Raw genomic sequence first — 15,284 nt, 5'->3', positions numbered from 1 at the left:
GTGATAAGGAGTGATGAGAAGATTAACAGTAATAGTAGTGCAGACTTTGTAAATAGTTGGACAGTGTTGAGGGAATTATTTGTTTAGAAGAGTGATGGCTTTCAGGAAAAAACTGTTCTTGTGTCTAGTTGTTCTTTCCTTCTTGCCAATAAATTGCCAATTAAAAGGCAGAGTTAGACCAATTTCACTGAGGCAACCTATAGTAATAGGTTCTAATAGTATCTTCTAAGACTCTCTGATCTTGAATTAAGGGCACAAGATGGAGCCTTGGAGTAAAACAGTAAAGACTTGCTTGCCAAGGTTGCCTGGCTGTGTTCAGCAATTAATGCTAGAAACTTATCAGGTTTTTGTGGTTTTTTTTGGCTAATAAGCCATTCTGTAAAAGGAGTTGATATGCGATATTTCTCCAGATGTCTTCTTTGTGAATGTCTAGCTTTAAATCATTTATTAAGCAGGTTGCCTTGCTTCCATTTCATAATTAGAAAGGGAGGCATTTAAAAAGTTCCTTGTCAGTTCGCCTCAACTTCACAGTTTAACTTTAGTGTCACAATCTTCTTAGCCAGAATGCTACAGCTCTAATATTCTCCCCCTCAATTCCATCTTGCTTTTTTTGTTTTTGGTGGGGTGATGAAAAAATAAATTTTCAGTCAAAAAAAAGAAAAGCAGCAATGAGGAAATATATATGGGGCATGGGTTGGGAGTAAAAGGGGACATGAAAAAGCTTTCTGTATTTTTGTTCATCGTAAAGAGCTTGGTGAAACAAAGATGAAAACAGACAATGGACCAGAGGTGGGGTATTCAGCAGGTTCTGACCAGTTCTGGAGAACCGGTAGTGGAAATTTTGAGTAGTTCGGAGGAACCGGCAAATAGCACCTCTTGGCTGGCCCCGCCCCCATCTATGCTCTGCCTCCCGAGTCTGATTGGCTGGGTCTTCTTTTGTTGCCCTGCACAGGAGAACGGAGCTGGAAAGCAGGTTAGTGGGGTGGGGAGGGAATGGGATTTTGCAGTATATCCTTCCCCTGCCACTCCCACCAAGCAATGCCCACAGAACCAGTAGTAAAAAAAATTGAATCCCACCACTGATCTAAGCCATTGTTCCTCAGCCCTGGTCACTTGAAGGTGCAAGAGGTAAACATCAGTCCAGCCTCCCATCAGTCCATTATGCTACTCACTGTTGTCATACATTTCTTTCTTAATATGAGCCTTTTTCTAAGAAAGTTGGAAGGTTAATAAAGTTCAAATGCTTATAAAATGTGCTTCTTTAATTACATCCTTTATTTGGCACTAGGAATTATGAGCCTAATTATATGAAAAAATGGTCTGAAAAGGCATGACTCATATGCTCTAGTATTATGAAAGCTGACTAGTTGATCCATAAACGTCACAAAGGAGTACAAAAATATGAATTATGTTCTCTGAAACTGACTGGGACCATTCTTTAAATAGCCGAGTTACCCTGTGCATTTATTTCTGAAATAGTTAATTTTAAATTATATTATAATATAAAGATATGTTAATATTTATAAAAAGAATGGCATTAAAGAGGTTAATTCCAATCGATCTTTCACAAAACATATACTTTTATATTTGTCCCAGTAGCATTTGAGGTCAAAGCAGTATTGTTTAATTTCATTCACACACTGTGCCTCCACATCATATATCTCCTGACAAATTACAATCATAAACCCATTACAGAAATTACACACACAACAACAACAAATTCAACAGACAATTTAGATACACAGGACACTTTATAAAATGCAGTGAGCAACATAATTCTCAGAAGCACATCGACACATCATCTTGGCAGCTTTTTGAAAAACTACCAGTGAGGGGTGCCTCCCTGATCTGTGGAAAGAAACAGGAGTGAGATTCTACCGGTTTGGACCAGTTCTATAGAACCGGTTGTTAGGATTCTGCGCAGTTTGGAGAACCGGCATATTGTGCCCCTGGGCGGCCCTCCCCTCTCCACCCACTCCTCCCCTCCCCTGCGCACCTAGTCAAAAATACCCGAAGGTATTTTTTTCCCCTCCTGATGATCAGCTGTTCCGATGATCAGCTGTTCTGGGATCCCCTTCACTGTCTTATTGCTTTGTCCAAGAGTCTTCCTTTAGGCCCAGGAGGCAAAAAAATGGGGAAGGGGCACTGCGAAAAAAGAAAAAGGAAAAAAAGAAGCCACGCCCACCCAGTCATATGGCCACACCCACCTAGCCACACCCACAGAACCGGTTGTTACAAAATTTGAATCCCGCCCCTGGAGAGAAATAACTCCATAAAATGGAGACCAACATAGGGAAGCGCTGTTTCTGAATCCCCGCAGATTTTCCTTTGAATAAATAAATAATCGATAAATAAGCATCCATCTGCCTTCCCCCTGTGAGGAAAAAACTGCTTTCTTGTCTTCACCAGCTCAGCAATCCTCCAAGGAGAGCAAACGAGAAGAAACTCCCTTCTCAAAAGGGCTGCTTTTGTTTGAAGCTCAAAGAAAAGCTGTGGCAATAAATAGTAAATTATATTCAAGATTATTATTTTTTTTTAAAAAAAAAAGAAAGACAGGTTTCTTGTATCACCAATCTTAAGTCTAATAACGTCCATCCCTTTTCGAACATTCTTTAAGAAGTTCACTGAGCCCAAAACAATGTTTGTTTGTTGTTTTGATTTAGGGAAAGAACAATATAAGCAATATCTCAGGTGCAGAGTAAAAAAAAAATGGGTGTTTGGTTTTGAGGGAGACAATGGCTGCTGGATTAATGGCAGACCCTCCTCCCTCCCCTTTGCTCTCTGCTCTCCATCAATCCATCTTTTTGGTTCGCATATCGATGTATTTATTCCAGTGTTGGGATTCAAAAAATTTTTTACTAGCGGTTCTGTGGGCGTGGCTTGGTGGACGTGGTGTGGCTTGGTGGGCGTGGTGTGGCTTGGTGGGCGTGGTGTGGCTTGGTGGATGTGGTGTGGCTTGGTGGGCGTGGTGTGGCTTGGTGGGCGTGGTGTGGCGTGGTGGGCGTGGTGTGGCTTGGTGGGCGTGGTGTGGCTTGGTGGGCGTGGTGTGGCTTGGTGGACGTGGTGTGGCTTGGTGGGCGTGGTGTGGCTTGGTGGGCGTGGTGTGGCTTGGTGGGCGTGGTGTGGCTTGGTGGGCGTGGTGTGGCTTGGTGGGCGTGGTGTGGCTTGGTGGGCGTGGTGTGGCTTGGTGGGCGTGGTGTGGCTTGGTGGGCGTGGCAGGGGAAGGATACTGCAAAATCCCCATTCCCCCCCCCACCCCACTAACAAAAGAAGACCCATCCGATAATCTGGGACTCGGGAGGCAGAGAATAAATGGGGTGGGGTCAGTTAGATGTGGTATTCTGGACCACTCAAAATTTCCACTACTGGTTCTCTGAACTAATCAAAATTTCTGCTACTGGTTCTCCAGAGCTGGTCAGAACCTGCTGAATACCACCTCTGATTTATTCTCCTTGTCTTCCTTTGTCACTGTTTAGTTTATTCTATTATTTTACTTCTATTCTGTTTACATTTTTCCTTTTTATGATTAAAAGCTGCCTGCAATGGACTGATGGTGAGACAGGCAGCAAATAAATGTAATAAACAAATTAATGTGCCTCAGGATATGTCAGGCTCCTTCAAAATAAGTAGCATGCAAAAGAGGAGCATTTAATTAATTAAATGAGTAGAAGATCATCCCCTTAAAGAAAGACAGGAGCTGTTCATCCAAATTTTAGTAGCCTCTAGTTTGCCTCTAGTTTACCTCTAGTTTGCAACAGGCTTTTCCATCTTCAAACATTTGTTTTTTCAGAAAAAGAAAAAAAAACCTCTTTGAGATGTTTTTTTTTAAAAAAAAAGCTATTTCAAGAAGACCTTTGCCACTTATCGACTTGCCAACGTGCTCTGAATACCAGAAAGGAATTATACAGGAATGTTTTATAAGAACCCTACAGGGCTAGATTGTAATCTCTGGAGAGAGAGCAGAATAAAAGCTTTTTCAAAAAAAAAAAATCCAGCATTCACTTGGAGAACCAACAGCTTTCCAAACTCACCACCTTTCCTGCTTTTTCTGCAGCCATTTAAATTTTTCATCTCCTGTGAGGCTTAGTGCACTATAACAGCCAAAGATCCCTTAGTTCACAGTGGGTTGCAGGCATTTGTTTTTAAGAAAGCAAGCAAGCAAATGAGGTAGCAAGCTTGTTTAGACATCACAAAGCCTTGCCTTAACCCAGTGGACAGAAGGACAGAAAGAGAATTACTTTCCCACCTTGAGAAGAAGAGAGTATGATTAATAATTCCTTAGCCAAGGTGATGCCAACAGAATATTAAAAAACATATGCGCACAGAAAGGAATCATGGCTGAAGTTCCTGCTCACAGATTTCACAGACTTCTGTAGATTTTGGAAGATTAAACCCATCCTTCCAAATTGGGCTTGAAAACAAATGGGGACCTGGTAAAGCTGTTTGAACAATGAACAACGCTGCAATGTCCTCGTTGGGGCTAATTACTGTAATGATGTTTTGTACTGTATCTGTTTGAAGCATCTTATCAGTCTTCCAAAGCAAACTCAGAGAGAGTCCTAATAGAATAACAGAGTTGGAAAAAACTTTGGAGGGCTTATAATCCAATGGTTGCCAACCAGTGGGCTGGGGACCATTGGTAGTCCAGGAGAAAATTTTGGTGGTCCGCAGAGAAATGTCACCCCCCAAGGCAATTAATCCAGGCTGCATGAGAACACAAGGCTGCACCGCCCACATGGCCCACGGGAACACAAGGCTTGCGTCGCTTGCATTGCGAACAACACAAGGTAGTGAGGGGAGGAAGGAAAGGGCGGAGGGAGGGAACTCGCCCCACTCGCCCCACGTGCCTGGCCTGGTCACCAGGCTGCTTCTTTCTGCTTCTTTCTTCTTCTGCTTTTGGCTGCATGCAAGGAAAGCAGCCAAAGCCACACCTGTTTAAAATATAGGAGAAAGAGGAAATTCAATATAGAGATCTCCCTTTATGAAGATATACCATTGGAGGTGTCCACCAGAACCCTTCTTTGTGGCCAAAGCTGGGATTCAAATTTTTTTACTACTGGTTCTATGGGCATGCTTAGTGGGCATGGCTTGGTGGGTGTGGCAGGGGAAGGATACTGTAAAATCTCCATTCCCTCCCCACTAACCTGCTTTCCAGCTCCATTCTCCTGTGCAGGGCAACAAAAGAAGTCCCAGCTGATCAGCTGGGACTTGGGAGGCAGAGAATAGATGGGTTTGGCAGGGCCAGTCAGAGGTGGTATTTGCCGGTTCTCCGAACTACTCAAAATTTCCACTTCTGGTTCTCCAGAACTGGTCAGAACCGGCTGAATACCACCTCTGTTTGTGGCCAAGGTGTGGTTTGCACAGGCTGTAACAACTTTAATGGATGAGTTACTCAGACCAAATACACGAATAGGGTTCAGGACAATTCACTGTGGCCAACTCACCATGGCCAATTTTCCATGGCCACCTCGCTGCAGGACAACTCACCACAGGACAATTCAATGCTATATTAATCGTTTCATTCAGGTACTTTTATTATTGGGGAATCATGTTTTCATCAACACTGTTGTAACTCCTCTATTTTTGGCTTGATTTTCTTTATTTTATTTTTATTTGCCATGATTCCATCGAAATTAATGTATCTTCTGTATTCGTTGTATTGTCCTGCAGCAATTTGTCCCATGGGGAGTTGTCCCATACCATCACAAATCACACCAACCCTATCCCAAAATCTGCTCCAGCTGCATGAAATTCATTCCCCTCTCATGCTGAGCCTTGCAAAACTTTGCATTGTTGTTACTTCGCTCTACATCAGATCTGGCAATCTTTTAAGGTACCAAATGATATAAAACACCAACGTCCAACCGATTTGTTTACTTAAGGTGTTCTTACCACCTGTCACCATATGTCATACAGTAGTTTAAAAGCAGTTACATTTAATTTAGCTTCTGGCACCCAGTCCCACAATCTGGAAAATCACAAAACCTGCTGCCAAGGGCCAAACTGTTATTGTTCCAGCATGTTCCTCGCAGATTCGGCAGCACATCCCTTAGGGCCTGGCAACAGAATGCTGGCTTAAGCCATTATGTTTCATTTATTTATTTCCCAAACTTATACGCCACTCATATCACCAAAGCAACTCTAAGCAAAGACATTGGTTCAAATGGCCTATAAAAAGTTTAGCAAATAAATAGGGATCTTAAATTTAAAATTCAGGTAAAATAACATTGACAAAGATGGAAAGCAAAATGCGCAGAAGGAAGAGGTGGGGTGCTATCTGCTCCATTAGCTACCTCCAAAATGTCATAGCTTCACTGGGGCTCCAGGCTGATTGGCACCCGCACTGCAGCCCCGGGACTTCTGGAAGATTATTCTTTTGGAGTTGTAGACTTTCTGCATTCTTTACATTCTTCTCAACGGAGCATATCCTTTCCTCAGAGCTGTGACAGCTCTGGAATGAAAAACTGCACCAAAACAGTTTAGGATTGGAAATGCCTTTCGGTTGAGTTCATTCGGCCAGCATTTTTTGACCTGACTTTCACCCTCATCTTCTCTTCTTGATGTGTCAGCTTCTGTTGTTTTGAGCTCTGAATCCAACTGTGATTATCCATCCCCTCCTCTGTATTTGTCCTGTTAGAAAAATCAAGATGGTGGCTGTGGCAGTGGTGATTGAAGCTCACCCTGGTTTTTATGTTTGTCACAGAGTTTTGATGTCACCATTACAGTCGCTATCTTGACTTTTTTTTTTATCATACCATACGGACATCCTGTTCTCATGTGGCCTTGTGTATCTATTCTCTGTTGCTTGGACCATCCATAGAGACCTGAAAGAAAATCCCTGTGGAAAAGCAAATTTCCTTTAAGTGCAGCTTAGGTTTTAAGTTTTCACCCTTGGCTCCTTATTGGGCCAGGCTTAAATAAGTCCCTGTATGACCAGCATTGCCTCTCAGGTTTCATATTCCCATCACATTTCAGAATTTCTTTCAAATAAGAGTAAATTAATGGCTATATTGCTTTTTCCAAAATAATACAGGACAAAAACTGAATAACACTGACATAACTCAATAAGGAACTTTATCTATACATCAAGAGCAATTTGAATTTAATAAAGTAGGAATAGGAAAGGATAGGGTAGGGTAGGGTGGGGTGGAATGGAAATAGGAATAGAATAAGAATAGAATAGAATAGAATAGAATAGAATAGAATAGAATAGAATAGAACAGAATAGAATAATTTATTCTTTATTAAATGATAATCAGACATTGGCCAACAAATTTTCTCACAAATTGCCTTGCAGAGTATATACATGATTCTGACAACTTAAGGAAGAGACAAATGATAATTACAGATTTCAACAAAGCAGACTTTTTTTGTCTGGTCAAAGTAGGATGACCATCATTGTTCTTCAAGATTTTTAAAGAAAAAACACCAATTGCCTTGTGTCAATAGTTCTCCTCACCCATTGCCATATTTTGGCAAGCTCTCCTGTGTTAGGAAAAGTCATAGCAGCTGTTCTAACAAAGCAAAGAGAACAGTGTTGCTTGTTGCTTATCATAAACCAAAGCCTAATTGTGCTCTGAAGAAAAATTTCCCTCAGTTTTGTCACCTTTGTGATAACACACTGAGTGGCAAACCTCAGCAGATGCACAGATGGGTCTTACACAAGAGTTAGAAAGCACATCATGTGACACAAAGAGAAGTGTTCTCTTTGGAAGAAATGCAACATGCAACTGATAAGGTTTGGCAACAGGACAAAAATATGCAAAGTATATTAAAATACCTCAGTAACTGTACTGAGATAGAAAACATTAGTTGAATTAACACTGTAGGGTATGTATAAGTGGAAGATTGATATTTGTTCAGTTGGCGTCCTGGAGAAATTCTGGGGTTTCTTTGGTATTTCCTGAAGCTATTTATAAAACTACTTTATGGTATTTCAGTAAAATGCTGCAATTAACATCACATCTGAAAAGAAGTTGTACCATGTAAGAAGGAGGAATGTAATGATACTTAAATTCTTCTATGACCTTAAGGTTGGACTCGATGATATGTTATTCCTGAAAAAGAGGCTAACTAGTTCCTCTAAAAGCAATAACATTGTTGTAACCACTGACCTCATCATCTCTTCTCTGAGCAGAATCCAACAGGATACTGTGGATTTCCAGGTGCTGCTGAACTACACCGCCCAAAATTCCTTGCCATTGACGATGTCCTAGAGCCATGATGGTGAACCTATGGCACGCAGCCACAAGTAGCACACAGAGCCATTTGTGCTGGCATGCGAGCCACAGGCAAACTTACCCCACTGTGCATGCGCGCGCCTCCCAGCTGATTTTCAGCCTCCCAGAGGCTTGAGGAAAGCCTTTGCAGGCTGAAAAATAGGCCCATTTTGTCATTTCCTGTATTTCTGGAAATACCGGAAGTGACAAAACGGGCCCATTTTTCGGCCTGCAAAGCCTGCAGAGGCTTTTCCTCAAGCCTCTGGGAGGCCGAAAAAGACCTCAAACGAGCCAAAAATCAGCTGGGAGGTGCAGCGCAGGTGGGGATCGGTGGTGGGGATTGCCACACATGCGCAGGGAGGTGGTGGGGATTTCCACACATGCGCAGGGTGGGGTGGGAGGATGCACACATTGCCATCTGGCTGCTGGCAGGCGATCGTGCGCGCGCAAGCACGTGCATAATTTTTGGCATAGGAGCCCTAAAAGGTTAGCCACCACTGTCCTGATATTGTTCAGCAATATCAAAGATGAATGGATGGGCAAAAATTTCCCACCCTAACAGAGAATGCATGACCCTAGCTAAGGTATGCCAATGTTATGCTAATAGTAGCACCTTACCAGTGGTAGGATTCAAATTTTTTACTACCGATTCTGTGGGTGTGACTAGGTGGGCATGGCCAGGTGGTCATGTGACTAGGTGGCCATGGCTATGTAGTCATGTGACGGGGGTGTCAAAAGTCTTTTATTCTTTTTTTTCTTTTGCAGCACCCCCCCCCCCCACACCCCATTTTTGGCCTACTGGGCCTCAGGCAAACCTCCTGGCTACTGAAAAAAGAAGCATTTTGAAGCCTTCCGAGATAAGTACAACAGCTGTGCTGCACAATTTAGATCCGACGATTTCCTTCCTTTCTAGTTAATCTAAATTGTGCGGCACAGCTGATCTTCATCCAGCTGCTCATCAGAAATACCAGTTTGGCTGAACTGGTAGCATTTTTTTAACTACTGCTTTTTACTACTGGTCCGGGTGAACCGGGGCGAACCGGCAGCATTTCACCTCTGCACCTTACCCTATGGAAGTTTCACTATCCTGCAGGTCACAACTCAAATAAGAAAAACTTTAGTACGATTATCAAGTTTCAATTCACATGTTATCACCACGATGCATAAAGTTGCACCAGTTGCAACAGACAATTTCCCCCTAGGGCAAACGATACGACCTCCCCCCCCCCCCCCCCAAAAAAACCCATCGAAAACCATATCATTCTAATCTCAGAATAATGCTCCTGACCCCTGAGGTGGTGGATGGCATTCTCAGCCATCCTTCCAAATCCACTGAACAGGATTTGAAAAGTGAAAGAAATAATCCTGCAAGTCAGTGACTTGGCTATGGAAATGAAAGGGATTCAGTTTCTGGGACCCTGGCCAGAATTGCCTAGGATGACGGACGGCTGGCTGGAGATGGTTTCACACCTCAGAAAGATTGCAAGCTACCTTTGGATACAGCAGGGTAATCTTGACTAGGAGGGCTTTAAATAGAATCCCTGGTGAGATGGAGAACAAAAACCCTCCACTCAGATCAGGGGTCTTTAAGCCTGGAAGTCAGATTCAATTAACAACCGTGGCAAGAAAGGTGATTAAATGGGGCAAAATTCATTTAATAAATGTTTCACTTAGCAACAGAAATTTTGGGCTCACTTGTAGTCCTGAAGCCGAGGACTACCTGTATTTGCAAGCTGATATTAACACCTGCTGGCAGATTGGAAGGAAAACTTTTATCTGGCTACAGGTAAGAACGCCCCCGAAAAAAAATATGTATTTGAGTTAAAGAGCCACCAGCATGTGAAATGAATGCCCTCCCCCCCACTTGCTTCAAAGCATCTTGTATGTCATGCTTTGTCAGCACCTTCTTAACTCAAGCACACATTTTCTTTGGATGCAAGGAAAAGTCACCATTTCTGTAAAGTGCCAGATACGATGTACACATGCACACCCATTCTGAAGCACCTTGCCAAGTTTGGACCTAAAGCGCTGCATGTTGCTAGTACGTAGTAAGAAGCCTATACATTTGGGGGAGTTCTTTAGGGAAAAATAAGCCCAAGGTTAACAGTGTAGGAAGAGCTATCAGACCCAAAGCCCTGTCTAGCTTAACATTGATGTCCTCCAAAGGTCACCCTACAGCAGGGGTGGCATCCTACCGGCAAAACAACCGGTTCGGTGAGCTGCGCACGTATGCACAGTACTTGTAAATCAACTTCTCCTGCAAGGAATCACCTTCTCCTGCTGATGTGCAGGCACTCAGCTGTGCCGCGCAAAGCAACTCAGGTTGTTTTAGCAGGGAATAAAGGACAGCCTAGAGCCCAGGCAGGCAGGTGGGCCCAACCAAAGAAAAGAAGATCTTCGGAGCGAACTAGTTCAGTGTCAGCTGCTCTTCAGAGCTCCTGGTTCTATAGAACCAGGCCAAAATGGTAGAATCCCACCCCTGCCCTACAGCCTCTAAAAGCAAGCAAGGTCTGGATAGGAAAGAATCTTCCTACTGGTGTCTTGTTCATTCTGAAATTATAGACACCATATAATAATGATGATACTGTACTGAAGTGGTATAATTCATAAACAACATAAAAATCAGGTTAATTACAAGATCAGGTAAGGCAGCAAGTGACTTTAAAAAGAGAGCACTCACAACAGAGTATCTATTAAATGGGGTGTTATAGCAGCATTGTGATTTTCGGCAAGATTCTTTGCATTGCCTCCTGTTTGCAAGATCACAAAAATGAAAAATAAACTGAATGACAAAAATAAATGAGAAACAAAGAGTGCTCTTTCTGGAGAATTAGAAGAATTCTTTAAGGGAAAATTTCATTCAAACACCATTCATTACAGAGAGTTGCTAAGGCAACTGCTGTTTCAATATGTATTAAAGCCTGCTGAAATTTATCCAGTATAATATTACAAACTCTACAGGTGTGTTAGCTGCCTATCAAGAAAGACTCCCCTGTGGCATGAGGTCCACTATTTAATTGGCTCACAGAAGAATGAATTTTGTCTTGATTCTTTCCATCCCCCCAAGAAAAATATTGCCCATGATTGCTAAAAAAGCACTTGAGATACATTTCCTCAAATGGGAATTCTTCCTATATTTAAGAAACACTGGATTTCTCTTCCAGATGTAGGTTGTTCTCATAAAACCAGTTTAGGGAACTGGAAAGAGACAAAGTCCTCATCCAAACAAATGTAAAAAGTTGTTTAGATATGATTGGGTTCATAAAATAGGCTAAAATATAAAGCCAAGTATCAAAGCATGAATCCTGTCTTCAATGTTATAATATCAGAACCTCCCAAAACACTAAAAGAATTTGTGTAACCTTCACTCCCTGAGTAAACCTAATTGTTCCACTGGGATTATCTATCTATCTATCTATCTATCTATCTATCTATCTATCTATCTATCTATCTATCTATCTATCTATTTATTATCCAATCACACATGGCCAATAAAATAATAGGTATAAGTATACACATGACTAAGAATACAGAAAATAGGTAAGATTAAATGGGGACAATAGGACAGGGATGTTGAAATTCACTGGTTGACCACTAGAAGGTGCATTGCAAGGCCTGGAAGATGCTGGTACAGTACACAGGTTGGCCGCTAGAGGTGTGTGTTGCAAGCGGGTAGCTGAATTTAGGAAACTCCTTTGAAATTCACTACTTGACCACTGGGGTGCATTGCAAGCTAAGGTTTAAAAATTGGAGGAAGAAGCATTAATAACCTGCCTGATGCTGATGACATCACCTTGATGGCTGATAATGCAAAGGATCTGACAGCCTTAGGACCAAAAGTTAAGAAGTAAAGTAAAAAGAGGCGGGGGGGACTAGAATGAAAAATAAAGAAGAGCAAACTAATGGCAACAAGTAGAACAGCCAGGCTTAGAATTAGCAATGAAGATATCGATGTGGTGGGTAGTTTGTGCATTTTAGGATCAACCATCAACAGTAAAGGAACAAACAATCCAAAAATGTCACATCCCAATACAGCAGCCATGAAAACCTTGGAAAAAATTCAAATGCTATAATGTATCCAATCCTATAAACATATTGTACAATCTGTGGGATTTTCCGTGACACTCCATGGAACAAAAAGTTGAATTTTGAAGACATAGGATAAGAAAGAATATTGAGTATTGAGTATTGTCTTTGAATTTTGGTACTGGAGAAGGTTCCTGAGAATATCATGGACAGTCAAGAAAAGCAATCAATGGATTATTAAACCAATTAACCCAAAGTTGTCAGTCAAGGCACAAATGACCAGGCTCGTCCTACTTTGGGCACATTACTTGAAGATCCGGCTTTCTGAAAAAAGCTCTAAAGGAAAGAGAAGAGGATGTTCATCAGAATGGATGGACTCAGTTACAGTGGCAATGAGAGACTTGAAAGAAGAGGTTAGGATTAGCAATAGCACTTTAGACTTATATACCGCTTCACAGTGCTTTTTATGGCCCGCTCTATGGTGTTTACAGAGTCAGCATATTGCCCCCAACAATCCAGGTCTTCAATAAATGATCATGGAGAAAATCTATTTACCGAAAGTAGACACTAGGAGTTAAAGGCGACTTGATAACATACAGTATAATCAATCAGAAATAAATACAGCAGTTAATACAACCCAAACCTGTAAAGAGGTTCTCACACTTTGTTGCCACTATAACTAGCCAGTGAGGGAAAGTGAGAAGCAAAGCAAAGGAAATGGGAACACAAGGAGAATTTGTTCCTACAGACCCTTCACATCTATAGGCCCCCTCATATCCTGGACATAAACTGTTTCAACTCCTACCCTCAGAACGACGCTATAGAGCACTGCACACCAGAACAACTAGACACAAGGAGAGTTTTTCCCCGAATGCCATCACTTTGCTAAACAAATAATTCCCTCAACACTGTTCAACTACTTAGTAAGACTGTTACTATTATTCTTCTCATCCTTCCTAGTACCTATCTCCACTTATAACTATAACCATGTTGCTTGTATCTCTACAATGTATATTGTTTTATTTGTTCCCTAGTATGATTTGATTGTTTATTAGTAACCTATGACTATCACTAAGTGTTGTGTCTCATGATTCTTGATGAATGTATTTTATTTTTTTCTTTATGTACACTGAGAACTTATGCACCAAAGACAAATTCCTTGTGTGTCCAATCACACGTGGCCAATAAAGAATTCTATCCTGTTCTATTCTATTCTGTTTTTCTGTTTGAAGATGGAAGATTCACCAAAAGCAGGGAGCAAATTCTGGAGCAGGCTTTGCCTGAGCAAGCCTAAATTTAAAACTTTAAACCAAAATTTAAATTTTAAACAAAATTTAAAACTTTTTCTTTTTTTTTTTGGCAACATTCTTCTAAAATTGCTCCCAATCTCATTACAAGCTCACAACTGTTGATTTGAAAATCCCTGAGTTGATATGATGGTTCTGGTGCTGAATGCAGTCCCAGTAGTCACCCTACATGTGACATCACTTTTGACTGTGTTTTTTTAAAAGAAGTATCAGGACATCCAGTTGTATACCTTTCATATCATGTGTACTTTGGCTCAAAAAACTTCATAGTTGGGGACTTTCAAGGAAGTGAATGCTAAAGAGGAATGTTGAAAAACCAGAAGATGGGACTGTCAAACCTCTTCCACGCTCTTGCCAAGAAAACGGGATTATTTTGTTACTTATTTAAAACATTTGTATTGCTGCCCATCGTAAAACCAAGCACTGGATGACTTACAACCCAACAATAGAAACGCATTCAATGAAAACAGTAACCGTTCCCCCAGCAGGATAAAGTAAGCCTTTTCTGTCGTTTGGTTGAACTTTTTAGTCCTTTCTATTTTGTTTTTACTTTAATTTTAAGTTTTATTAGGTTTTACTATTATAGTGAAAGTTCTTAATAAAAATTATATAAGCTAGAGTTGACTGATTTTGGTGATGTGCAAACAGAACCACTGGTGCTGTTAACATCCAATTTCACTGATTAAAGTAGATACAAAGATTTAAACAGCAGTGTAGGCAAGCAGACTATAGCAAGCTATATTGTTCATTATTCAGAACGATTGTGCAGGGTTTATAAAAACGAAGCAAGCGGCACGCAACATCAAATTAGTTGTAGAAGTAATACAACAAAAAGCAAGGATACTTTCCAATGGCATCATTAGATGTTGAAAAAGCCTCTGGCAAAAATTATAAAATTTAGTTATATACAGTAGTTGAACCTCTTCATTATAATATAATTGGCAATGTTACTAATATAATTTCAATTTAGTAGCCCTTGCCTCAACTTTGTGCCAATTGTATGGGGTTTTTTTCCTCCCACAGTTTGCTTTTAGCTATAACTGATAAAACTCCTACTAGCCCTGTTTCCATATCTTACCTTCCTTCCTTCCTTGCCTGCTATTTACCATACATGAAACTTTTGTTTGACACAGTAGATGTGCCGTGGTTTACTGCCTACCTGTTTTAAATAGGATTTGCGTGTACGGTTGGGTACGGCATCCCACAATGCAGTATCAACCATCCCTAACGCAGATAGCAATTTAAAAGTAGCAGGCATGTTGTCTCAGTTAATTCTAAGAAGCTGCTTGTTGGCAGTGCCCAGCCATGGGCTAAGAAAAGAACAGGAACAGATGCGACTGGTTTGATCTCCCTGCTTCCTTTGAAGGCCAACAATGAATAAATAAATGATAATTATTAACCAGGTTCCTGAAAACATTCATTATTGAAGCCTTGCATAATACTTACTCAAACTCAATGTACCCTGTAATGGGAGAGTGGGGGAGTTTTCAAATTTCCCAGGTTGTTTCTACGTTTAAAAATATACGTATTAAAATGAGGGCCTAGCAGGGAGTTGCAGTTATATTTCGTGGTTTATACGGAGCAGAAATACTTCACAAAGGAATGCAGATACGGAAGCAGCTGAGGCTGTAACTAATGAATGACAGCAAATAGATTCTGCTTTTTAATGATGCCACAGCTGGTAAATTTCAAAGGAAAATACACAGGGTGAAAATGTGCTGTCTTTTTTCTG

The 15,284-nt window shown here is 41.1% G+C and overlaps 1 long non-coding RNA gene across 1 annotated transcript in view; it reads left to right on the top strand.

Annotated features, from left to right (window-relative positions):
- Positions 1 to 13,836: 13,836 nt before the first annotated feature.
- Positions 13,837 to 15,284, top strand: part of LOC148125490 (uncharacterized) — a 40,253-nt gene continuing 38,805 nt past the window's right edge. Inside the window, exon 1 of the long non-coding RNA XR_015744172.1 lies at positions 13,837 to 14,046. This is a non-coding gene — a long non-coding RNA (uncharacterized LOC148125490). The remainder of the gene's footprint in view (positions 14,047 to 15,284) is intronic.

Source organism: Pseudonaja textilis, chromosome 6 (genome assembly GCF_049901715.1).
Source record: "Pseudonaja textilis isolate UNSWEBS1 chromosome 6, rPseTex1.2, whole genome shotgun sequence".
Taxonomy (NCBI): Eukaryota; Metazoa; Chordata; class Lepidosauria; order Squamata; family Elapidae; genus Pseudonaja; species Pseudonaja textilis.
Note: the sequence above shows the minus strand (reverse complement) of the source record. Positions and strands in the feature narration are given on the sequence as shown.